Here is a 26,999-nt window from a genome sequence, read left to right as displayed (position 1 = left end):
TCTGACGGGCGACACGTAATCTAGACGTGAGGGGCGATCAAGCTGGTGGTGATAACGTGGTCTGTCAGCACCAGGTTGGATGATGTTCTCATGCGGTATTTAATAGCGTCAATATTTGAAGCATCCTGTGATAGATGGCTGGTCGGACTGCATGGCATCCTATCTGCAAGCGTGATCTCCATGCATATCTAACGCAGCAGACCACGTCTGTCACTGTTGAGACAGAAAAGGGGGGGGGGGTGTAATGGCAGGACGGGCTCACCGTTATTGGCCACACAGAAGTGGGCGCCGTCACGACTATAGCAAACAAACAAGAAAGAAACAGAAGGAAGAAAGAAGGACGGACGGGTGGAGGATAGAGGATGAAGGGTGCATGAGTTCGTCGGAGAGGGCATAGTATTAGATGAGTCGCCGAGCAAGACCTGCCTTCTGCAGAAAGAGAATAAGGTTGGTCGCTTAAGCGGAACGTTCGGGAGAAGAACTACCGGGTTAGAGGATGTCCGCTAGCGTACCCTACACTCTTAAAAATGAACTTCACGGCATAGCACGCGCCTAGCCAACCATAATCTCGAATGATATCGTTATCTGCCCTGATTTGTTGAAAACGGTAGGCGTACGCCTTTTTTGTGACAATTATGAACAGCATAAGTGTCACAAAAAAAGGCGTACGCCTCCCGTTTTCAACAAATCAGGGCAGATAACGATATCATTCGAGATTATGATTGGCTAGGCGCGTGCTATGCGGTGAAGTTCATTTTTAAGAGTGTAGGTGGAGCGAGGGAGATGGGCTTCGCGCGCAGGATGGTACACTGTTAAAACAGAACTTCACCACATAGCACGCTCCTAGCCAACCATCATTCCGAAGTATATCATTTTGTGCATTGATTTTTTGAAAATGGGAGGAGGTGCCTATCTGGGACAGATTATCTTGTCCCAGATAGGCACCTCCTCCCATTTTCAAAAAATCAATGCACAAAATGTTATACTTCGGAATGATGGCGCCTCCCAGATAGGCGCCTCCCCCCTGTTCTGAACAAATCGTGACACGGAATGATATCATTCGGTATGATGGTTGGTTAAGAGCGTGCTATGTGGTGAAGTTCTGTTTTAACAGTGTACGCTTGGCAGTCTCGCAGGATGTGTTGGATTGTTTGAGGTTGTTGACAGTGGCCACAGCGGGCGTCACCCCTAGAGCCGATCTTGAATAGTTGAGAGTTGGCCAGTGCGGAAGTTATGGAGTATGGTCTGTTAAACAGAACGTCGCCACATAGCACGGTGAAGGCCAACCATTGCACAGGATGATACCGGTATCGCTCCTAATTTGTGGAAAGCGCGAGGCGTACGCCTTTTTTATGATTATCATTATTTATCATTATCATTATCAATTATCATACTGCATAAGTGTCTCGCCTCCCGTTTTTAGCCACTCAGGGGACAGAACGATGCCATTGGGGACAGTGGTTGGCTAAGACCGTGCTATGCGGTGAAGGTCTGATTCAAGAGATGATGGGATTCCACGCCGAGACTGCACTCTTAGAAATGAACTTCACCGCATAGCACGCTCCTAGCAAACCGTCATCTCGAATGCTATCGTTAGCTGCAATTATTTGTTGAAAACGGGGGCGTACGCTTTTTTTTTACATTGATGAACATCATAAGTGTCACAAAAAAGGCGTACACCTCCCGTTTTCAACAAATCAGCATTATGAAAAAGAAGCCATTCTCATATTAAAGAATACCCCTCACCCGTGCCCCTCACACCTCCTACTGTCCTCTCTCCATCTGTCCACGCCACACAGCTCATAGCCACAGTGGCTTCTTGGCGCTATAACACGGAATCGGAAAAGAGAAGTATCTTTATGGGGCCCGGCCATGGTGTAGGTCTGCCTGTGGGTTTGTTACCACGTGAGAGTACCACTGCCATGTGGTCGGTAAATAATAAAATATGTAACTGGAGACACGTGAGACGTGTCAGCCTATATATGTGGCGACATGCTGCCCGTGCCGCAGGGTATAGGACTGCGGAGAATATCGACCTTCTGGGGTTACCTTGAGGTGCTCCGGAAATCTGCGGCAATGTTTACGTCCTCCACATTCCTAACGCTCTCGGCCGGGATCCAACCCGCGATCTTGGGGTCCGCAAACCAACACGTCACCGGCGGAGCTACCGAGGCCTGCCATGTGGATGGCAGACTGTTTTTGTGGTACGCTGAAGTTGCGTATAGGCACCAACGTAGCAATGCGAAAAATCAGCAAATAAAGAATTTCACGAAACATTAAAGGGGGTATATGTTTATTATAAAAAGAGAAGAGAAAGGTTAGTCTGCGCTACGGTGGCTTGCTATTATATACTATAACAACCACGAAATTGGTCACATTTCACCCAGAAGGCCACAGATCCACAGGAACTGAGCAAGTGCCTTTGTCACCTGACTATGTTGTGTGGGGCCTAGCAACGGAGCTAGGGAAAAGTCCGAAATCGTGAGGCGAACGAGGCGCGACCGTAGGAGACAGCGATGTCGCCGGTAACGGGTGCAGTGGAGCAGCAGGTGCGGAATGTCTCCTTCAACATGACTTGTGGGGCAGATGGGTGACGAAAGGTGTCCCATCTTAAAGAGGAGCAGTGCAGTCCACGCCACATTCAGTCGAAGCCTGTGGAGCAAGGACTCTTCCTCCCCGGGGTAGCAGCTTACCAGTGTGTGGGCCATCGTAGCGTCAATCGAGCGCAGAAAAGAGTTCGTCCTGACAACGTCTTGAAAGAAAGCCTGAGAGCTATTCGTGCAGTATGGGCGAATGGCTAACCGGCAGACAGACTAGGTAAGCAAGACAGAAGTGACAGACCCAGCTGCAGAAGCACATCTGGCCGCAGAATCGATTTTAAATTATGTTAACCTCGGAAGTTGGCAGAGGCTTCAAGAAAGGCACCACCATAGCAAGCTTCCAATCACCTGGGACTGCTCCATCTCGCCAGCAATGGTTGTAGATCGTCAGCAGTGTACTACGGGCACACTGGGGCAGATTCTGGAGTGCTTGTACACTCTTAAAAATGAACTTCACCGCATAGCACGCTCCTAGCCAACCATCATCTTGAATGATATCGTTATCGGCCCTGATTTGTTGAAATCTAAGAGTGTAGGTGATGCTATCAGGCCCAGGCGAAGTATGACAGGGGGATATCCGAAGTGCAGTGACTAACTCGTGGGGGTGAAGGGACCGCCCAGAGAGGACTCTTGCGAAGTGTCCAGGACAACTGCGATAGCAAGAGCCGACGAGTCCGGTGACAGTGGTATGGCAGTCCCGGTCCCTGTGGTGAGGAGGGCACAATAGTCGTTCGGAACCTGGCGTTCCGAACGAGCGGTGGCAATTGCAAGGGCTTGAAATGGGTGCCACTGGACCACTGGTGTCGAAAGCCCCACGTTTCATCACGTTCCACGTTCACGTTCACGTAATCACGTTCCATATTTTTGATAGCGGTGTGCGCGGAGACAGAGAGGTTGCAAAACTGCGCCAGCGAGCAGCGGCAAGTTCAACCAAGTGATAGTGTACGAGTTTCTTGATTCGTCGACCTTCAACAAGGTGTCAGCGAAGACGGGTGCGGCGAGCCTTCCGTTCAGCACGGCGACGGACAGCGCGCAATCTGTCGCATTCAGCATCCACAGCCGAAAAAGAAACTGGCAGACGTCGTTCAGTAGAGGTATCATTCACACTTCACAGCATCTACTACGGTTCGCCAAAAGGCAGAGATAGGTGCAGTCTTGACTGGCTGGTTCGCAAGGGCCGACTCAACGGTGCAGCGAAACACGGTCCAGTTCGTGGACTTAACGGAACGCGCTTGATGGGAATGTTGCACACCAGATATTCCAATCAAGACAGGGAGGGAAACGTTAAAAGGTTCTCAATGAAACTATTTAATAGCATTTCAAAAAAAGTTTAGCCAAAAAATCACCTTCAACGACGGCCCTATAAAGCAAACAGGCGTGTGTGTGTGTTTTTTTCTTTCAACCAGTCAATCTACCGCATTTAAACGCGTTTTGCACAATACCCATAGATATTGTGACGTCCCTCGCCGTAGCCGAAGGGGACGGACCACAAAATTCACCAAGAAAAGGGGATACACTCAGCGTGGGCACCCGCAGAGGCGAGAAGGAATGACACCACGCACTTCGTTAACAACAACAAAAGATGATTTAATGAACGGAACTAAACGCTACGCCATTATTCAGTTCGTATGATGGATAACACAAACGCGGCAACAACACACATGATATAAACCGAACACCACTTAGCTATATGGCATGATATACTGTAAATGAACAATTATAGAATACGCGCGGGGAATGAACGCGGGAAACATGCGCAAACGTGGGAGAGACAACAAGCGGCAAGAGTGACTGACCCTGACTTTGCGCACCCTGACGACACCACATCTTCACCAGGCCATGGACGATGGCGTGGCAGACGAGCTCTGAAGACGACTTTTCCATGCTGTGGCTTTCGGTTGCTGCTTCCGTCGATCTTCATCCGCTCTGGTCTCCATTCTTGGTCCACGGCCGCGTCAAACAATAGCGAAGACGGCGACTTGGCGGCAGGCATAACGTCCCACTTGGAAGCTCGGTCCAAGGTGCACGGCTACCGCCCCCGTCGATCCGTCTCTCCGCTCACCGCATCGTCGTCGGGTGCACCTCTTTCCGGTCAGTCACCGCCAGGTGGGCTTCTAGGTCGAAACTTCGGTTGCCCGGACGTCAGCGCTGGTGGAAGGAGACTTCGGGACGAACCCTCAGGTCGAAGGTAGGTTCGAGGCATCAAGGCGCCGCCGTCGTCCATCTCCTTCCGGGCATCCGTCCGGGCTCCCGCTCTGGATCACATATCGATGACTCTTCGCTTGTTCCGACCATCGACGCAAACTACGACTGACTGTTTAGGCGACTCTCACCCTCTCTCGAAGTCATCCGTGGTTTTTATAACCTTCCCGCGCCATGTCACAGTCCGGGTCAGCCACGTACGCAAAACCAAGGACACATGTGCGTCCGACACTGCATTCGAAGAACGCAGCTTCCGCTAACATACAGTTATGCTGCCTTCTACACAAAGCTGCCTCTAGGGGAAAACAACACTATCAAATGGGGAGCAGTTGTCACCCTTCCCACGGAGAGACACTGCGTACATGTCAACTAAAGTTCTATGGCTTTCAACTATGGGGGAAAACGAGCTTTTGCGACCGTTTGCAAGCAACAGGGCGCACTGTCCCTTTGTTGTTAGAAAATTGGAAAAAGTATGTGAAACCGATTTTATCAAAAAGCCCGGATTGTCACACTATGCAAGGCTCATTGAAGATAAACATTAAAGATTGTAGTGTTTGGATTACCACACGTAGCACGAGGAAGTATGAGACTGTTGAAGTCGGGCGTATCTCATGTCACGTCGAGACTGGGAGGTACTGTATCCGAGTTCGAATCGCGGTGCCGGCTGTGCTGTCTGGTGTTTTTCGTGGGTTTTCCTCAGACGAGGCTGTCGGCATTGTTGCCTTAGAAGTCTGCCCAGGACGCACATTCCCCCAGAGAGTTAGTCGTGACGTTGCCCACCTCTGTGAGACCGACAACGGCGAGCTCTTTCATTAGCACCACCACCACCACCACCACCATCACCGGGCGTATCACAAAGTTATGGGGATGTGTCTGAGATCGCTTACACAATGAACATTTCCAAGTAGCAAAATGATGGAGCACAAAATAAATGCATCGACGCATGCATGCACATTCCCATGCAAACGATGCAAAGTGTGCACAAGTTGCAGCGATTTGAAAATTGCCTCCCAAATCAAACCTACCCAAGCGTATAAACGTTTTTTCTAAACATCGTCGCCGGGATATAGTCCCACCCAAGGGGGGATTTCCGCCATTCTTTGAAGGGGCACTTTGCTGTCAATAGCCCTATAAGCTATATCGGCAGAGTTGTGCGTCGATGCATCCGCTTCCATTTTACGTTTTTGCAACGATCGTTGTTATATGCTTCCACGTTTCTCTTTTCGTTTAAATTTCGGTTAAAGGCAAACACGTCCTCGCAAAACGAAAGTGACGGATTGATGAAGGAATGATGAATGGGAAGTTGATGTCATGCGTTCGAAGTTTGCGTTCCTGAAAAAGGGTTCGAACGACCTGAGGCGCCGTGAAGCTAAAATTTTTAGTTTGGCGTCGTGAAAAAAAAAGTTTTATATATACATATGTATTTTTTCAGTGGTAACGTAACGGGAATTGCGAAGGCGATATCAAGACCAACAACGCACACTGCGACAAAAGCAACAGTTAATATTGCCTCCAACGGCCCAAAAAAGACAGTATAGGAAATATGTAAGCGGTGGTATTTTTTTCTCCGAGGACATTCGCAGTCAAGCTGTCGATAGACAGGACACTGTTTTTTCTCTACCTGTCTATGTATAGCCGTTCTCCTGATGATCTTGTTGGCTGTTCGCATGACAGCAAAGTATGATGATGATGACGATCACGTGGACGAGAAAAAAAGGTTGGGACCTACTTCGCGACAAAGTCGGTCTGGCTACCTCAGTGCAAACAATAATACGGCGTAGCGTTTTCGTTCCAGCGCCGTTGTCTTCGAAGTACGGAATGGATATTGGCCCTGCATATTGGACACATATTATGTGTACATATCCTCGTATACAGTTGTATACATTACTGAAGGATAAGAGTAATAGTTGACGAGGCTTCCTTGGTCAGGTCCACGGGGTTACGCTTAGAAGTACGATATTTCCGCTGCTCAAAGAAAAAAACAAAAACAAATATCGCGGGAATGACAGACACCGAAACTTTTCCAGCTTGCCTCAGTAAATTATGAATCCAAAAATAAAAGTTCCTGCCGGTTCTTAATAACCTATATTCCGTTGCCTGTCGGGACGTCGGTGATGCTTGGAAATGAACTTCAGAAGGCATTTTTACTCGAAGTGGAACAACAGAACTGCGTTTTAGGTCTCAAAATTTTAAAAGCAGAAAAAAGTAACAAAATTCCTGCTTCTAGGAAACTACACAATACCGTATACGCACTACGCTTTGCAAGCGGTATAGCCAATCAGAAACGTTGAAAGGACCATGAAGAGATTCCCGAAAAACGACTATAACAAAAGTGGCATTGATCACCATCATCCTCATGAGCCGTCCCTTGCAACGCAACGCAGCCATTCCTTCCAATCAAACGAGCATTATTTGAGCCGGTTACATATCACCCGCTCTGCGACCACGGGCGCGCGCAACCATGTGTCCTAACACTCAATAAAAAAGGCGCTTACGCGAACGGGCCAGCGCAGCTCCGAATAGCAGCGGTTCCTGTGTAAACAAACAGGACAAAAGCCAACAACGACCCACGCTGCAATGAACCGCACGGCGACGCGTGTACAGCATTTTCCTCGGCGATGCGCGATGGGGCCACACCGCAAGGTCGGGACCGAGGTGAATTATTAAGCGCAACCGCGCTGGAACAAAAGCAATAAAGCTAATGCGGCGATCAAATTTTCACGCATATGCACGCTATAAACCGCACTTCTTGTACGGGGACGGGGCCGCACTAATGAGCTACCTGCCGGGAGAAATGGAAAGAAGAGGGCTAATTGGATCGTCTCCCGTTACAGCTGCCGGAATCGCGCATGCAGACACAGCTGGCGGACGGTATTTATACTTTAAAGTGGCGTTGTAAAACCGTTAGAGCCGAGGCGAATTGAGTGAGACATAATTCAGAGGAGGGGAAGTTGCTTTTATGTTGTGGTTGCATTGATATTAGTCATTAGGGTTTTAGAAGGCAATCCATTACATGACTCATTACTTGTTTTTGAGTAGTAATGCGTTACTAATGCCATTATGTTCTTGAAATAATGGCATTGCCTTGGCATTACATTTTCCGAGAAGTCTCTAACACAGCATTCCCTGTCGTGTTTGGAGCGCATATTGTAAGGGGGGATGATTAGACTATGTACCGATAATTTCGTTGAGAAATGAGAGCACTATGCGCTATCTAAATGTGCAACCATAGGTAAGATATATAACGCAGGTATATGAGGAGTTGATGTTCAAGGACACCACATGTGCTCTGTCCTCCCTCTTGATGACCTGGTCAGTGACAAAAGTGACTGGGAAGAACCAGCTGGAGGTTTCCTTGTCTGTGCCAGGCACAATTTGTGACTGCTGGCTTTCGACAACGCGTGAACTTTCACGCCAAGTAATGAATAACGCCATCACACTATCAAGCGAAATGTAATGTCATTACATTATTCATAATTCCTCCGCCAAATTGATTGCATTATGACAATGAGGAGACTCGAGACAGGGGAAAATTAACACACAACAAGCTCCCCGTGCCTGGACATGGTATAGAACATGAGGCAGTGCACGAGCAGTACTTGAGAAGTGTACGTGTCATAAAGGGAAATCGGAGAATGAACCGGAGTTTATTTGATCTACGAAATTAGACGTGGTGTTGATTATTGGGACATTAGGAGTTCGACCGCTGGAACCAAGATTACACAAAATTCAATTATGCGAAAGAAACAGCTCCGAATATGCTTTAAAAAATGAAATGAAATGAACGCACGAGGCAGAGGGGACAGACCGGCATATAGACACTGTGCTCTCAAAAACGCCCCAATACGATGAAGTCTAAGAGAAAGTGGAGGTCTGTATGGAATCACTCATTGACATGGGGTTGTTAGAAGAGAATGTATTAACGTCAGCGTTTGGCTGGTGACTCTGCTGTGACATATGTGATTCCTCGCATCATATGCGTGCATTGTACTACACTCTGGATCGAAACCCCTCGAGAAAGATATTCGGCATCGACCTTCGACATTAGAGTCCTGAGGGAAAGGTTCAACCATCCCAATTGATTCCCGTAAGCACGTTATCTGCCCCGCGGGCCCTACTCTGGTGGAGATGCATGGTTGCGATGTCACAACTGGAGGATTTGGGGTATTTGCAATGTCGATATCTGTGAGTTTATTACTGTTTTTTTTCTGTCAAATTCTGAATGCAAATTCACATCGATGCAAATAACCATTTTTTAAATTTTTCTGGCATAAGTTGTGGCGAAGTGTCGCATCCCTTTAAAGAGACACTAACGTGGAGAAAGTTCTCGTGGAACGAACGCTGTCGTTCCCTTGACATCAACACAAAAGGAAAGGGTTTCGTCGGTTGCGTCGCTCGTGGTTTATGATCGATAGAAAAAACGCAGTTTACGCCTATATTCCTTTCTCTCTCATTCTCAAGAAGAGCAGCAATACGGAGAGGCCTCGAATTCGTTTCCTCAAACGATATCTTGCAATGATTGTTCAAATCGTTTGAGGAAACCAATGAGAGCCCGCTCCTCATTGTCGGCCTTCTTGAACAGAAGAGGGAGAGGGAAAGACGACGCAACCAATGAACCTCGTTCCTTTTGTGTTGATGTCAAGGTAACGACCTCTTTCATCTCGCGAGGAGAAAATTTTTGCACATTGGTTTTCCTTTAACATACACACTACGTGTGTTTTACCTAACGTGATAAAAAATCGCATTAAAGGAGGTAGGAACTCCTTTCTGCAGGTATTTATTTACGCGTGTAATAGGTGTAATATTGTTCTTCTACGCTTTGTAATTCCATTTACAATTTATTGTTCAATACTTCTCATTCATAACGTGTGCAGCGTTAATACGAAAACGCACTTTTTTCCGGATACGGGCGAGTAGACGCACCGCCATCCAGATACCTCTATCCATTGTTACGTCATCTGAAGAATGGTAGCACCCAATCAGGCGCGAACGCAGAGGTACACATAACGTTCTGCTTTGCACTGCACTCTTAAAAATGGTGTTGGTGGTGGTGAGAAATGGGTGGTGGTGGTGGTGGTGAAAAGGCTCGCCGTTGCCGGCCTCACACATGCGTGGGCAACGTCACGACTGACGCCCGGGGGGAATGTGCGTCCTGGGCCGACTTCTAAGGACTTCACTACATGGCACGTTTCTAGCCAACCATCATCCCGAACGACAAGGTTCTCGTCCCTGATTTGTTGAAAACGGGATGCGGAGCCTATTTTGTAGCCATAATGCAGTACATAACGGATCAACATAATAGGCTACGCCTGACGTTATCAACAAATCAGGAGCTAGAACGTTGTCATTGGAGATGATAGTTGGCTAGCAGCGTGCTATATGTAGTGAAGATACGGACCGATCAGATTCATCTATACAAAAGTTGTCACAACCAAGAAGTTAAAATCGCCGTTTGGAGCCGACACAGTCAGCAGGCTAGCTTGGTAGAGTTCATAGCCCCTTTAACAAGTATACTTGTCTGAGCATTTTGAGGTCAACGCTGTTTATCTCGAGGGAGATTTTGCCGTTACTTCCGAGCACTTTTATTCCAAACCGCAAAGTTACCACGCCAACCTCACGTTTTTCGTTTCTTTTTTTTTAGACAAACAGAAAGCGCATGCACGATTTACCCCATTCTCGTGCAAAATACATTCACTACTACAATGGTAATAGCCGGTAAGAAATAAAAAAAAAGTTGCGAAAACCGTCATTTGGAGGCGCGCACATTGCTTGGCCCGCTCAGATCTCCGGAAGAAGCGATGCGAGGAGGAGGACGCACAGTTATTTGAAATGAGAGGGAGAATGAAACGGGAAGGGGTTGGGTGACCGTTTTTCTTCTGCCACCTCTTGCATTAACTTGACAGAGAATGGGTGGTTTTCAAGTTGAGAGGTGTCGCTATACGCATGCTGGGCTTTCGAGCTTCCGGTCCGAAATTTCGCTCAGTTGGAGCAAAGCGAAACATTGTAAACTCTGGCTTAAACAACACCAAGATGAATTCGCCTGGGAAGGCCTGCCCCCACAGAAGTGAGGTACTTTAACAACTGCCTCGCACGTCCCTTTCTTCTGACAAAGATAAGATTTCGTGACAGATCGTGCATATTTCGGTTTCGTTTCGCGTGCGCTTTTAAATCGTGATCTGTTGCTGCGCGAAATGTTCTGTCACAACGCTGTCAATTGGACGCTTCAGGTTACAAAGATAAACATTTCAGATATGACACAACAAAATGTACAGGCAGTATTTTACGCAGCAATCTTCTGCACTCTGAGGATAATACGCATGTAGTCATTCCTTTTAGTTTGGGACTAAGCTGTGACTTTAGTGATATTCTTTTCACATTATGGGGGGGGGGGGGAGTTGATAGTGTTATCACAGCTAGGCACAATTCAACATGATGAGTACACAGCATGGCATTTGGTGACAAGTGCCTACACCCCTTAGCTCAATTTTCGTTGACGCTGATAACATTTTTCCAAAGGCGCAGGATCCAAGTGTTACAGGCCAGTTACTGGCGCCACTAGAGCGCTGCGGCGGTTACAGAGCGCTGCGTAGGGTAACAGGAGAAGCAGAGGAAAAGGAGACGGGTGTGGCAGCGGGCGGATCATATGTAGTACTTGCTTGTATGTGCGCTCTGATTAAATCCAGTTATAGTTTTTAGGTTGTCTTGAATATACTGCCTAGCTCACGATCTAACAAATTCAGAAGTGGGATTACGTAGTCCACAGTGCAATTCTGACGGCCATAGCAGCGGATGTAACTGGATTTTTGTGACCATGCCGCGACGACATCCTACCACGACCACCCGTGCGAACACGAACCCAAAACAGCATGATGAGGATGTTTCGAGAGATGCAGTTGTTTCACATGGGACTAACGTAGCCGACGACAACGAAGACGTCGATCGGGAGTCTCCGGAGGACCAACAGCACAACGTAGGAATGACGGATTTGTCGCATGCAAACGGCACACAGCGCACCATTCAAAACGAAGAGCACCGCACCGAACATCAAGTAAGCAGTAGCAACGGTGCTTATGATTTCCATGATGTGATGCAAGTGGCTATACGGGCTGCAGTCAGCGAGGCTATCACGGGTGCTGCTTCATTGTTCCGAACGACTGGGACAGATGGACAACTTTCAGCGATGGGACGATTAGCGGATGGCGGGAATCTGGTCCCAGTATTCAACCCTGTCAGTGATACGAACGTCACAATGGAAACGTGGCTAAAGAGTAATGCAGAAGTGAAGAGACAGTATTGCAACAATGTACGGATGGACTGACGCACAAACAGTTTGTCACGCTGTGTCAAAGTTAGAGGGACCGGCCAAAACGTGGCCTGAAGGACTTCAGGAAGTGCCGACGACGTGGCAGGAATGGAACGCACACCTGCGGAGCGCATTCCCAGTCATAAGAAGTCTTCCGAAGCTGCACCTAGACCTGTGCGCCGCCGATTCGCGCCGCCGTCGCCGCCGATCTGCCTCACGCCGGCGCTGCCGCTGGCGCCAGCCCGGCGCGCCGAGGGACCACGCGCGTTCGGTACGGCGTTCCGTGGTTGATCTCGTTTCGTGTGCGGACGAGCGCAAGCGGGAAGCCGAAAACGATTGCGCGGTGCTGCCTTCGAGGTTTGCCATGACATCGGAAACGAGTTGTCCGTTCCGAAGGAAAGTGTCGTTGTTCTCTATCGATAAAAGTTCAAAGGCCACAAAAACGAGCGGGGTCTGGCGCTACTTTGGTGGTCTTGTTCTGCAAGATGGTGACAAGAAGAGGAACATCGGTTCTGATTTATTCTGTGAAGAGTGCCTGGTGCGCGCGAGGGAGAAGGACGGAGACAAATCATTTGAAAAGTTAGTATCTTGAAGAAGCATCTGTCTGATGTCTGACAGTTCTGCTTTTTGCGGAATAGGAAACCACACGCGTTTATGCGCGTAGTGCCTCCTCGCACGCAAATAACCAGATGATTACTGCTACATCCCATGTTAGGTACCACAGGGCCCACGCTGGCCCACGCTAATGGCAACGGTTAGCATCTGCATGCTCGCGCCGCCGACGCCGCCGACGCCGCCCGAAAAACCGGCTTGACGCCCCCGCCGGTCAAACTGCCATCGGCGCACAGGTTTAGCTGCACCACGAAATGGTTGAGAGAAGAAAGAAAAAGGATGAAACGGTTGACGAGTATTTTCACGATAAAGTGAGCCGAGCTAGGCGATGCGGATTGACTGACGAAAATATTATGGAGTACGTGATAACTGAACTAGACGATGAAGAGGCAGTTCGTTGTCTCAGTGTGACCTCCTTTACATCGCTTCGAGACCTTCTCAAGTGCATCAAAAGCTAGACGACAGACTTGTTGCTGTTAGAGGTGCATCGAAGCGTGACGAACACAGATCAGCAGACGGCGTTCGTTCGAGGACATCTGATAATCAAGCTTCAGCAAAGGTGAAGACGAAGCACAAGCCGATATTTAATGAGAAGAAGGAACCTCTTTGCTTTAATTGCAACAGGTACGGTCATATCTCGCTGGAATGCCCAGAGCCACAGAAGCGACAGCGTAGCGACAAATGCAAGAAGGTCGGGCACAAGATACAGGATTGTCCAGCAAAGAAGCCGACATCTCATACTGTGGAAAGTCACCATGTTGAAAGTCAAGTAGCATCGAGCAGGGACAATGAGAAATATTTCGTTGACGCGGTCGTAAACGACGTGCCGGTAAAGGCGTACGTAGATATAGGAAGCCAATGCGTGGCCTTGAGACGCTCTGACGCCGAGGAGTTAGGTGTCGTGTACTCGCCATCAACATCGGCGGATACGGGTCAGGAAGTGTACCTGTATGCGGTATTGCGAACGCTAATATCAAGATCGACCAGGCGCAAGCACAGGTCCCAGCCTACATTGTTCCAGATCGCTCTCAGTCCATACCGCTTTTGGTAGGACAGCCTTTCACTGAGCAACGTCACGTAACCGTCTTTCGTAGGCGGGATACGCTGCGCCTGTTTGAAGAATGTCAAGATATAGACGAAGATGATAATACGCTCTGTCGAATACAGATCCCAACATTACCGGGCGCTTGGGTTGTGTTCACGGACAGTAAGGTGGCGCTAGAAGTTCTAGCAAATTATTGTTCCAGAACAGTCGGCGGCCTAGACACCATGATAGTCGCAATATACAACCGACTTCTATCCTTTGGTCATAGCCTGTGTTTCCAATGGGTACCCAGTCACACCGGCCTGCACGGAAACGCCCGCGCAGACGCCTTAGCACGTCGGGCACATGGGGACGGCACCTCCAATAACTGTCTCCTACCACTTTCAGCCTCATCGTGTCGGTTACAGACACAGCGACTCCGTCATAACGGCACTCTGCAGTTTCAAGAGGACGCTGTCCGACTGAACGACCATCTCCGGTCTATCGACCCGTCGATGGATTTTGTTGCCACACACCAGTGCTCGCGTCAAGAAACGTCCATTCTACACCGACTACGCCTTAATGCCGCCAGGACACCTCTACTTCTCTGTAAAATGGGTCTTCTCCAGTCGCCCAAATGCCCCACTTGCGCTGTTGAAGCTGATGTGTCACACCTTCTCCTCGACTGTCACAGATTCGACACCCCTCGAGCCACGCTGAGACGACGCCTACTCGAGCTGCGGTGCACGGACTTTTCTCTGGCCACTCTGCTTGGCCCAGTACGAGATCACACACAGCGGTCTGTAACCAAAGCAGTTCTGACTTTCTCGAGAGATTCAGGTCTGATGAACAGCCTGTGAACTCAGACGTGCAATCTCATTCTTCTGTGCCCCACTCTCACACTCAACGCATTAACCTCATGCTTTCCTTTTAAAGTCATCTTCTGTGATTCATCTCATCATTCTTTCACCGTTTGTTAGTCATCTTTTTTTTGTCATCTTTGTCTTTAAACTACCTCATCCTTCTTTCATCATTTTTCTTTTTATTTATTTATTATTATTTCTTATTTCTGGAATAGCAAGCCGACGTCCCGTTTGGCTGACCTTTGCCCGGTTTTTTCCTTTTCGTCTAATAAATATATCCCCCCCCCCCCCAACATTACCACGGAGACGCGTTAGCCTATGGGCAAAGGGCTCTACCGTCATACCACCGAACTACATCGGTTTCGTTTGATGTTTTACGCAGAGTACAGCGGAAACGGACCTCTTTGTAGATACACAGTACAGACCAAAAGAGGGTGAAGAACATTGTATTCCAAGTTGCGTTGTACGCGTTACCGATGACTCGCAGTGTGTTGTGCCCATTGCGAACGTGTCCGGCTCAGACTTACGACTCAGAGTATAGAAAGGGACAAGTAGTCGCTCGTGGAGATAAATGCAGCGAAGATACGTCCATTGATCTGCCTGCCGTACTGCACGTTCATCCTAACAAGTACGAGCCTATATCGACGTGCGTGAGCTCAATGTTGGAGAGATGGCATCGTCAGAGGAACGCCAGCAGCTGCTTCGACTCATTGAGGAGTACCGTGATTGTTTTGCGAAATCACTGTCTGAAATCGGACTAACCACTGCGTCACAAATGACTATAGAACTGATAACAGACAAGCCAGTTACGTACCGACCTTACCGGCTTTCGTATAAGGAAAGGGAGAATGTCCGAAACATCGTCGATGAGCTTAGGGGTGCAGGGATTGTGACTGACTCAAACTCTGAGTATGCCAGCCCAGTCCTATTAGTACGCAAAAAGACAGGTGAAGAAAAACTTTGTATTGACTACCGTGCCTTGAACCGCATCACAAAACCAGACAAGTACCCGCTTCCGTTGATTGACGATCAACTCGACAGGCTCCAAGGAAAGAAGTGCAAGTCTAGCTTGGACTTAGCGTCAGGATACGACCAGGTACCTATGGCCCAAACGTCGCAGAAGAAAACTGGTTTCATCACTCCGGATGGTCATTTCGAGTTTACGAGGATGCCCTTTGGTATGGTAAACGCGCCAGCCGTCTTCCACCGAATGGTAAACACGGTATTAGGGCCTCTCCATCACACGATTGCCATGGCGTACATGGACGACCTACTTCTACCTTCTGCGACCGTCGAGGAGGGGCTACGAAATCTGAGAGAAGTACTAGAAGTTCTTAGAGAAGCTGGACTGACATTGCGGCTTACGAAGTGCTACTGTACTACACTGTGCTACAGTGCTACTGTAAGGGGAGCCCACATGCCAACTGGCATAGGTCCCCTCCCTCGCTTTCCTTGAAATGTAGATGCAAATGCAGAATAAATATTCTATTCTATTCTATTCTAACTTCGTTCAAAATCATATCGACTATCTTGGATATCACATATCGGCAGATGGTATTTCACCTACTTCTCGAAAACTTGCAAGCGTGTTGGAGTTTCCTACCCCCACTAACTTGCAAGCTACTTTCGACGGCTTCAAAAAACCTCAATCACAATCTTGAGCTGCAAACAACCTAAAGAGAGAGAGAGAGAGAAAAAAAAAAAAACGTTGGCTTGGAAGATGCTCCTGAACCAGCATATTGTTGCTGAATGCTTGACGATAATGGCGTCAGATCCGTGCACGTCCCTTTATGACCGGAAAGTGGAATCGAGTTTGATATAGGGAGAGCCACAGAGCAGTTCCGGTGCAGGTTTAATGAAGTTCCGACCCAGATGTCGGACCTTAATTGAATATTTTCGCCTGACAGGTGCGTTATTGCGTCAGCTATATCATCCGCATATCCTTTCGCTTCGTAAGTTTCGCTAACGCATAAAATTAGGCACGTTGAGGGGGCGCTACTGGCATGGTTAGCATTCTGTGTACCACGCGAATATGACCCTGTGTCGGAAGTTTGACGTGATGCTCTCGATCAATTACTCTACGAAGGTTCGTTAATGGTATTATGCGCTAGGAGAAATATTATTCGGGAACTTCACGGGTGATTCTACTGCACTCTAAGGGATCGGAGGGAACTTCAGACAGGATTCCCTTCTATGCACGTCAGGCGTGCAGGAATGTCGCAGTGTGGAACTTTATTGGAACAGTTATTCCGAATACGTTCGTTCTCAAGCGGTGTCTTCGCCTTCAGGGTAGTGTATTACCGGTAATTCATTAGAGCATTACATTTTTAGGAGGAGCAATGAATGGTTTAATGTCGTTTCCTTTTGGCTGAGTAACGCGTAATGACGTACATTACTCATTGCTTAGGCTGAAAGTTCGCGCATTGTCTAAAGCTGTCAGTTATGAATCGTGCCTGGTACAAACCAGGAAAATCTTGAAAGTGGTTTTTCCTTACCACTTTTGCCACTGACCAGGAGAACAAGGAGGTCGCAAGAAGGAGCACCCAAATGAAGACTGAATGAATATGAAAATGAAATGAATTCCAACTCATTCTATGCCGCAACTAACCTTGTCTGTTAATTGTTCATTGAGATTATGCATACTGGTCCCATATCTCGACGAAATCATCAATACGTGGCTATTTTGCAGTAACTCGAAGCGCTATCTTAATGTAATGTAAATGTGTAGTGAAGAAAACGTCTCATGACGTCTCTAACAAAAATACGCCCTGCAAACACCACCGGAACCTGTGTGATACACTCTTCTGGGAGCACATAATGGCAATTAGCTGATTACTGTGAAAAAGTAATGAGTAATATAGTGCATTACTTTCCAAAACTCTAATGAGCTTTGGTAATGCGTTACAAAATAAAAGTGTCTCCCCAACTTCCGCACTAAAATGATGACAAACTTACCGTATCTGATGGTACACTCTAAAAACTGAACTTCACCGCATAGCACGCTCCTAGCCAACCGTCATCTCGAATGATATCGTTATCCGCCCTGATTTGTTGAAAACCGGGGGGCGGACGGCTTTTTTGTGACAATTATGAACAGCATAAGTGTCAGCGATAAATCATGGGGCTGCAATGCGCGATCATTGTTCACCCTGCGTAAAGCTCCCATTATGTCATGCATTCTCTACGTGGCGTCGTACGTAGGCCTTGTGCCTACGCAGTGACAGGCCCTTGAGTGTCTTCATCGCGCCAGAATAAGAACTGCGCTTGGTCTACCTACCTTTTCTAGCGTCACCCAAACATACCTGGAAGCTAAGGAAAAGCCTGCCAGTGTCCACTCGGAGCTCAAAAGACTCCAGTTTCTGGATAACGCGGCAACATCTATCAACAAGCATTCCCTCTTCACGAACGTCGAACAAAGGACACACACATCCCTAGGGCGCCTAACCAGTGGGCTTGCCACCAGCTCTCTGGCCAACAGTGGGGCTCTACCTCGGCTCCCAGCTAGCCCACCTACGCCGCCATGGTGCGAGTTCATGCCCGCAACAACGCTTCACATCCCGGGTTTACGGAAGAAGAGTGAGTTCAGGCACCTGGTGACCAGAATGGCGGCTGAGAACCTGATAAGCGATGTCTACCACTCGCATACTCTGGTGTTCACAGATGGCTCCATTGACGACCGCGCCAGAAGCGCTACCAGTGCGTACTTCATCCCATCAATCCCATCCCATCCCATTTTTTCTGTATGACATCACCATCAATGAACGTGGCCTGGCAAGGGAAATCAGCTCGTTACCCTATATCATCCACGACGGACGAACTCCTGGCCCTGTTACACGCAGCTGCTGCGGTCCAAGTGACCGGAATAGTTCAGGTCGTTTTACTCACGGACTCCAGAAGTGCCCTCTGGAACGTGATGAACCCCAGCATAAGTTAAGCGGAGGTGATCTTGCTCTCCAATGGATCCGTCTCATGTCGGCATCAGAGGCAACGAACGAGCGGACCAGCTACCATCCTCAGCACACCTTAGCTGCAGCCCATCCTTACGAGTTCCGGCCGACACCGACACGCACATGGCCGTTAAACAGCTAGTTGAAGTGCGTCATCCTGGCATACAGGACATGATGTAAAATCACCGACCCTCTCTTCCCATGAAAGACCTTCCCCGAGTCATGCAGACAATGCTCCATCGGCTACGCACGGGATCTGCGTTCACGAACTCGCAACTGTTCAAGATCGACTCCAGGGAGGATTCCAGTTGCGGTCACTGTCATCATCCGGAAACTATCGAACATATCCTGACAGAATGCCGCACATGCCATACTATGCGGGAAACTCTTCTTCAAGAAACGGGCCTCGCGGAAAGACCGCTCTAGTGCGCCGCTCATCCACAGTGCACCTCCGCCCCATCAGTATCGTTCATCCTGCCTATGCCTCACTTGGAACTCATCAACTCTCTTGTCTTTCTTTTTTTTTTTGCTGTAGTCGTGACGAGGCCCACTCGTGTGCGGCCAACAACGGCAAGCTACTTCGACCCCCCCCCCCCCCCGTCTTATTTTTAAGAGTTTAGGGTTATCGCTTCGAAGAGCGAGGGGCGGCGTGCGCACTTTTTTTGTCAATTTGGATACGTGATGATAATTGACACAAAATGACGTACGCCCCCCTCTCTACTCGAACCAGAAGCGATAACCGTATCATTCGTGGCAATGGTTGGCGCGGAGCGTACTATGCGGTGAAGTTCAGTTTTTAGAGTGTACCGCATTTCCTTTCGAATGACTGGCCGCGTGTCTCCGCACAATTTCCTCGTGCCATTTCTCAGCTTTGAGTGTGGTCATTAAAGGGGCCGTAAACAGGTACAGAAGGTGCACATTTCTTTGTGTTATATTATTGGAACTTAGGCCGTGAAAACTCCTGGCAATTACTAACGCTCAAAAACAAAAGGCGCTTGCATACGGATGAAATATTCACTGCACTCTTTCGCATTTTAGCTCCGCCCCACGCTCTAACTTTACGTCATTTTGACGTAGTGCTTTCCCCACCAATTACGATTGAGTGTTCCACGTACAATTTTATTTCAAATGCGGAATTGGACTAGATGAACGTGAATCCTCTTCTATTCAAAATCTAAACAGTTAGAGCCGCAAACTGAGAAAGAAATGCGTTTAATTTAGGTATCATACGCGCACTACGTTTTCTGGGCAGTAGCACGCACCACGAGCGCGAATATCTTCGTCATCTTCGAATCGTTCCGACAACTGGGCTGCCGTACTTTGGTTTGAGCCACGCGGCATCGCGTCACCAGCTCGCGTGGTACAGTGGATAGCGTGCTGGCAATGTCACATCGTGATTGGGAGGAACCCGGGTTCGAATCGCGTCATGTGATTGCAGCCCAGCTGTTGACGTGTGCGCCAGCCGGAGATGTTGAAGATGAAAGATGATGAAAGTCACTGTTCCAGCCTCAGAACATCAGTTTCTCTCTTGCTCTCTCATGTTGAAGATGTCATGACGTTGAATTTCGGAACCACGGAACGCAAAACGTCGTTTCACACAAACAAACTGAGCGCTCCGACTCACAGCTGATAACGAACTATGTTTATTGGCTGGTAATTTGAAACGTCATGTGCACAGCTCGGCCCCCCGATTGGACGGCAAAGCGCTACGTAGCCATGTGACGTATGCGTTGTGGAGAGAGGCTCGCTGGTTACTCATCTTTGAAAGCAGTTATACAGGTCAATGAGCTGGCACGAGCCGTACGAATTGTATATTTGGGTACTATGAGCTGTGTTCTTTCATGGTGTATCATTATTTCAGAAATGTTTGGTGGCCTGTTTACGCTACAATGCCACTGAAGTGTGGAGCACATATCGCGCACGTTTAAGTGCTGATGCTAATATATGTATGAAAGTATAATGTGTGTTTAGAGTCCTACGTAGAAAACAGCATGTGATGAGGATTATTTACATGTTTGATTGTGTTGTCTTCTCGTTTCAGTTTACGCCGCATGCACCATGATAAAGGTAAGAAGCAAATCAATACGTTGCACCTATAGTGACCTATATTGTGACCTGTAGATAGCCTAAATAATACATGCAAGCAAGAAATTCATTGGACACAGACCTGTCTCACAGTCCGTTGAAATCGGTCTACAAGGAATATAATCCCTCTTTAAAGCAGGCCAGGCACTTTGCACGCACCAGACATGTACAAAACACAGTGCAAAGTATTTAAAAATATACTAAATACTCCACATAAAAATATTTAAAATAGAGTACAAAATACTCAAAACGGAACGTAACTTGAGTAGAGTACTAAATACTCTAAGAAGTATTTAACATACTCTTTAAAGTACTTTAGTAGTAACAGTAAGTGAAACGCGGCAGTACAGATGAAAGAAATAAACTTTATCCGCATACTTGAGCATCTCTTACTTGAAAGGTCTTGGCGTAAGGTTATGTTTGGTGAATTTTGCTGAACTCAAGAAAACTTTAGTGATATGTTCTGACTTCCCAAAACTTCGTAATCCCTCTTGTATGTCAGCTCGGGTCTTTCTACCTCTGGCGCGTGTTTATTGCTTTGGTGACCAATAAAATAAATGTTGCGATTCTCTTGTACCTAATCCCCTGAGGATGCAACTGGCAATATGAATAGGAACCGTTTTCTGATGAAGGGGTCGGGTTATTGACAAGCAAGGCCAAGCGTGGGACCAGCCTATTGTACAGGAGGATAAATGACAGATACGGGAGTTACAAAAAAAAAAAAGGAAAACCGGGGTTAAGTTCCAGTAAGATGAAAATCTGGACACGGCGGGGAAGTATTCCGGATACGGCTTGACGAGGAAGGAAAGTATTTTGAGTACTGCGTATCAAATACTGAAATAAGTATTTTAAGTGCTTTAAAAATACTTGTCGTAAAAAGTATTGAGTAGAGTATCAAAATACCGGAAAAAGTATTTAAAGTACTGTATTTTGAATGCATACTCAAGATCAGAGCCGTAGCGACGGGGGTGCGAGAGGGGCAGCCGCCCCAGACGCCTTCGCCAGAGAGGGCGCCGAACGGCAAGCCCTGGCAGGTTGATTGGACAGTATAAAGAAGAGAATTTGAATTTATGGTCTGGGCAGTGCAAATGGGCGTTTTCTTTTCTTTGTTTACAAGGCTTCTGACGGCAGTGAGGGAGGGGGGGGCGCTTCAGATTTGCCCCGCCCCGGACGCAAACTCGCCTCGCGACGGCTCTGCTCAAGGTACGTAAAAGTCTGGTGCGCACTATACAGGGTGACAGAAGTCATTTTTAACACCCTGTTTTCTTTGTATAAAACTGCTAAAGAGGCCACTAAAATCCACCATAAGAATTAATTGACCTCATAGTGTCATAATTGTCGCAGAAATTGAATTTAAAGCTCGCCGCAAAAAGCGACCGTGCGCAACGGCCGTGGAGAGCAGTACCAGCCTATGATCTGCCTGGGACCTCGTAATGACGCTACAAGGGCCACGCTCGCTTATTGGTCCAGGGAAATGTTGTCTGTTACTCCGCTGTCGTCTGCTACTCGGCTGTTCGGGGTTCTGAAAAAGCATTGCTCCTGTCTCGGTGATGATTTGGCCGGTCCTTCTATCCCAATTATCCGGGAGAACTGGTAAAACTGGTTTCGGCGGCAAAGGGACAGGGCGCTGACCACCACTGTCCAGCGAACCTGAACGCGTTGCCTCTGTAAAGCATGGGTGACGTGGCATCATACTTCTCCTCGTCGTACCCGGAGAGGTGAGTTAAGGGTGAACACGCGGAGCCATGTTCATGCGAGTTTTTTGTTTTTTTCTTTCTGGGAAACAAATTGCACACATCAAAACCTTTCGCGCTATTCGGTAAAATGACACACAAACTTTCATCAGACGTCTTAATCTGAGAAAAAAAAAATTGGATGGCTCTCTGTGCGCCTTTAAGGACTCTATTTCCTTCGTGCTGATTGCTTCTGTATTGAATAAACAACCCTGTAGAAAAAGCGTGGGTTACTCATAGGTTGGTCTACGGTAAACTTCAGAAATATAGTCATTAAGCAGAAGCCTCGCTTGAAAGTCAGCATCATCCTCATCACCATCCTCTCATTTTCCCCCAATAGCAATGGGGTAGCATTCTGCTCAACGAGCGGAAGTCATCCCCATATCATCGTCATCATGTATTTCTCTCTCTCTCTCTCTCGCTTGAAAGTATACCGTGTCACTGAATAATAATAATAATAATAATAATAATAATAATAATTGGAGTACATTTATGATCACCGAAGTGCTGTTTATAGGAACATCTCGTAGTCACGCGGCGAAGTGCGGAAACCTGCTTTGGTTCAGGTTGGAAGAAAAATGCGGTGATCGTGTCCTGCGGCTCCCGTATAGCAGGTGTCCCAAATGAGATACAGTAAGATTTAAAACAAACGAGCCTCTCTGCACGAATGAAGTCATCTATATATGTTTAACAGTCGTGTATTGTAGCCGCCACTATCTTTACAGTGTGCCTAATCAATCAATTAGGTAAGAACAATTAATTAGCTAGCCTTTACAATGCTGTATTAAGAGCAAAGGTGTGTCAATTGAAACCAGGCAGAGTGGGCTGAAAGTTTCTTACAAGATGCGCATTTTGTAACTTTTTTTTTGCCAAAAAAGAAAACCCAGGAAATACATTTTAAAGACATCACGTGCCCACGCGCCCGCACGCAGCGATTGCGGCGAAGTGTTTGCTACATTTGGTTTTTATTTTATTTCCGTATTCTGTACATTACTTGAGGCACTTTGTACACTGTTTATACTGTAAAGCATTTTTGACTAAGTGCCTGTAATGGTAGAAGCATTCCTCTTGGAAAGCGATCGAGCTATCGACTGCCGTGCTTTCGCTGGCCGTTATCCACCAATGGAGACTGGCCTAGTCTAAGGTATCAGTTAGCTAATGATTGATTAGGATGATGAATTTGTGTCAACAGAACGGCAGTGCAATATGAGAGCGAAAGATCGATGGAATAAAAAAGTGCGCTGACTGTGTTGCAGCCCCTTTCTTTATCGTTCTTCTTTTTTGTTTTTTATGTTCAAAGAAAGCTAGGTTAACTGCTACATTTTTCCTTGACTGTGTGCGATCGTGTACATTGCGGATTCCTAATGTGCCATGATACTACTTAAAACCTGCTGATGCTGTCAGGGGGCATCACATCTTTCTGATGTGACATCAAGCGACATGGTGTTCGCCTGATGCTGACGTCAAGCGACATAGTGTTCGCCTCAGACCTGATGCTAGCAGTAAGAGCATGAAGATATCTTGATGTGACACGAGACTGTTCTGATGCTTCCTGATATGACATCAAGAATCATCAAGGAACATCAGCATTTTCTTATGTTCATTTTCATTAGGCAACGACGGCATTCGGGATGATGGTTCGGCAGGAGCATGCTATGCGGTTAAGTTCAGTGAAAAGTTCATGTGGTATGGTTGAATTCCGACCTGCATGATTTCGTAACGCCGTGTCGTATATTGTTATACACCCATGGAATGAAAATAGTATCGTTCGTTAATCATCTGTGCACGCGGACAGCTGGTGTTGAACTTTCGGTGAGGTATCTCTAGGCGGTAGACTAGGAGACTTGAATCGATTCAGTTGCAAGAGCAGGGTCTTGATGGAAAAGATGGCGTCACAATCACAAGAGATCCACCTCTCGAGCAAGGGTGCAGGGAGTTTTCGCCATTGGCGCCCTCCCGCTGTCGAGGATTGATTGACGGCGATTATTATTTCACTGAACGTGGTCTTCCTAAACAACGAGATTTGGCCGAGGCAGACCACACTGAGGGACGACACAAATTCGTTCGTGGTCTTCCTGCCACCAGGGTTGACTAAGGAAACGATATCAGAGGGAGACAACAAGCACGTACTCTATCGACTGCGTGCGCACGTTTGTGCGTTTGTGTGTGTGTGCGTGAGAGAGAGAGAGTGGTGGAATGGGAGACGAACGTAAACAGCACGGATAGACCGGTCTCAAAAAGAAGCTTTAGAACTCACTGCCTTCGTCGCAGGAACCGAGCAGTAGAGGGAAGAATTTGGGTCACGTCTTTCGTATCCTCCACGCGCGCCTCAACGACGCCCACAGTGGTCGTGCCATAGACTAATCAAGCTCTGCTAATGATTCTTTAACGAGCGCTCAAATCTCACCCCACGGCTCCCGTTGTTCAGTGTCCACCACTGAGGATGACGTTGCCTAAGCATCGTGTACAATATGTCACAAAATTACTGGCGACATTGGCTAGGTTCGAGGCTGTAATCTTGGTGAAAGAATATAATTGCACATATATCAGCAATAATCCTCAAAGCTTATTCACATATCTGTAGCAATTAATATATTTTACGACAAAAATGTTTCAAATCAATATTTAACGACACATAGTCAAATGCTTACGACAAAGACAACAATATATTACACGAACATTAATAATTAGAACAAGTGTCGCTATATGACAAGAACATAAAAAAGCCGCACATTAATTCCTTGAGGGGTGTCTCTCTTTCTCTCTCTTTGCATATCCTCTCCCTTAAAGAAATAAGAACTTAATCGATGTAAGAACAAGGAAGTATAATTTTCTAACAGTTCCATTAACTTCGAAAAATGTTCACTGAAATTATGGGGGTTAACAACGACACCGGAACACTTACAGAACCTTCGTTAAACGAGTCGTGCACTCATTCTCTGACGTGCTCTGTTACTCGGACTTTCAGAGCAATGTCGTCGACGTCATTTTGACGTTTCGTGCGTTCTACCAGTTACACTGCTGCGTTTTCCGACAACACTGTTTTTCAATGCACCACCACCAACAACACCAACAAGTTTGTTTTGAGATGATGAATGGGCAGTTTCATCGCCATGGGCGATACTCTACCCCGTAATGCCTTTAGACTATATACATTGATGTGCAATTTCCTGGCGCAACGCATTGCTTGTAAATCTCTTCGACAAGCTTTCAGTAGCCGACAGACATGACATTACCTTTTAGGTCGCGCTACATTAAAGGGAAACGACTCCGCAGCGGTGCAGCCACAACGCCAAGGTTGGCAGACGGGATGCAAACGTTGTGGCAGTCGAACTACATTACGCAGCCCTCCACCGCAATACACGGCTGACATTAGAGGGACCATGAAAATAAATTTGACAAGCCTACGACAATTTTAATTTGTTCCTCAGTACTAAAGCATTCACCTTGTGAAATATGAGAGCTCCAGCTCTTTAAATAGCGAAGATAATCGGTGTTAATCACGGCCATCAACGTCGGCTTCTACGATCCGGCTCAGAGGCAAACTGCCCGTGACGTAGGACACAGGTGATGTTGCCGATTGGTGGACGGTCTTTTGCGAGCAAATTGCTAACAACAACTTTATTGTGAGACGATGAATGGGGAGTTTCATCGCCAGGGGCGATACTCTACCCATTGCTGGTGGTGATGCGGGGAATGAAATAATGAGCCCCTTCACAATAAGGATCGAAGTCCTATGGTGTCCAGAAAGGTGAAGAGAGCTTTGAGGGCAGAGCGTTGGTGGGCTGGATATTGCCAGGGACCAAGCAATTTTGTGAGAGAGAAGGGGCGAAAGTTCAGCTCGGAGGAGAGTGCGGTTCGGGAAGGTGTGGGTAATGGAGAAGAATGTGCTATAGATATTTTACAGCACTGCAGTGACAACATTGGGGAGAGTTAAGATAATCCCTTCCACAATCGCAGACACTTTGCGTTTCGCCGTGTCTCTACTGACTTCGAGGACAAATATACGACGGTGTGGTTTGTTGTCCAAACCGAAACCATGCACCAACGTGGTCCCGCTGGGTGTGCGCTCCCGGTCGTCCACAATTGGCTTAGAGGACTGGATGTTGATGACGTAAGCCCGCTTCGAAGGGATGTATCCGACGGTCGCGCCCCGCTATTTTGGCGTAGTAACTCTACCCCAGATGCACTGAATACGGTTAAAAGTCGATGTGTTTATGATTGCGAAGGATCCTAAGAACCGTTTCCGAAAGAGTACTCGGATTTCGCGATAATCATTTCATGGTCCCTTTAATGGTCGTTACCAGCCGGGAAACACAGGGTTCTGATAAGTTGGCACCTACCAGCTCCCGTGGCATAGTGGTTAAGGTGATCGCTTTCCACGCCGAGACTGAGAGGTGACGCGGGTTCGAATCCTGTCACCGGCTGTGCTGTGTGAGGTTTTCCCTGGGTTTTCCGAACACTCTCCAGACGAATGTCGGCGCAGTTCCCGCTGCAGTCGGCCCAGGACGCATACTAAGCCCCCACTCCTTCCTGCTGTCCTCTCTCCATCTGTCCACGTCGCTCATAGCCGCAGTTGCTTCGCGGCGCTAACACGGAATTAACAAAAAAGTCGGCACCTTGTGACGAA

At 47.5% G+C, this 26,999-nt stretch overlaps 1 protein-coding gene across 1 annotated transcript in view; it reads left to right on the top strand.

The window, feature by feature from the left end:
* LOC135390066 (leucine-rich repeat neuronal protein 1-like) overlaps nt 1–26,999 on the top strand; it is a 174,340-nt gene that overhangs the window by 51,686 nt on the left and 95,655 nt on the right. The window contains exon 2 of the mRNA XM_064620076.1: nt 20,593–20,618. The gene's annotated coding sequence lies outside the window, so the exon portion shown is untranslated. The remainder of the gene's footprint in view (nt 1–20,592; nt 20,619–26,999) is intronic.

The sequence above is a fragment of the Ornithodoros turicata genome, chromosome 3, assembly GCF_037126465.1.
Source record: "Ornithodoros turicata isolate Travis chromosome 3, ASM3712646v1, whole genome shotgun sequence".
Taxonomy (NCBI): domain Eukaryota; kingdom Metazoa; phylum Arthropoda; class Arachnida; order Ixodida; family Argasidae; genus Ornithodoros; species Ornithodoros turicata.
This window is presented reverse-complemented; position numbering and strand designations above follow the sequence as displayed.